The sequence below is a fragment of the Acyrthosiphon pisum genome, chromosome X, assembly GCF_005508785.2.
Source record: "Acyrthosiphon pisum isolate AL4f chromosome X, pea_aphid_22Mar2018_4r6ur, whole genome shotgun sequence".
Taxonomy (NCBI): domain Eukaryota; kingdom Metazoa; phylum Arthropoda; class Insecta; order Hemiptera; family Aphididae; genus Acyrthosiphon; species Acyrthosiphon pisum.
The window spans coordinates 97,398,037-97,398,883 of NC_042493.1; positions in this window are offsets into that span (position 1 = coordinate 97,398,037).

Sequence of the window (847 nt, forward strand, 5' to 3'; positions counted from 1 at the left end):
TTGTATATTATGTTGCGCGTGGACCAGCTGAGAGAGAAAGCAAATAGTGCGCTGACATCCTCTCAAGTCTCAGTAGGTACATTAATAACTTTTAATATTTCAAATATTTATTTTTCCTGTACCGTGCAGGACTATAATTATTGTCAGGCCCATATTTAACACGAGTGCCGCTATAGGAACCGATATAGTTTTTCATTCCTTCACCATATGTCCCTATCCTTTCCCACCATGAAAAAAATGCAAATTTAAGTTATTGAACATTTATTGATATTATATTTAGGTATTTAAAATATACTGAAAACAAAATAATGACAAAAAAAAAGTCGAGCGTGTAAGAAGTACGCGGGGATGAAGTTAAACTTCTTTCAGTCATACAACTGATATGAGGTTTTGTAATAATAATAATAATAATAATCTTATGCTAATTAATGGCCGGTAGAATTTTGGGTCAGTTGTTTAAAATAGAATAAACATAAAATACACAATGACAATTTTTATAAAAAATATGAACAATATGTTTATTAATTTAATTAAATACAATGGTAATTATTATAACTTATTGACTAATATATTATTAATAAAAATACATTAAGTTATATTTTGTTTTCTCACCTAAAAACTGTAATACATTAAGTAATACCTACTACCTACCTTTATAATATTATGTGTAGGTACTTAATTTATACTTTTAGACCAATGGACCAAAATATTTACTAATATCAGTATTAATTCATGTCCATAAAATACATTAGTCATATTATGTAGGTACATAATATATATATATCAATTTGTTATTCATAAATTATTACATTTGATATTAATAAATAAATATACTTGATAGACCATA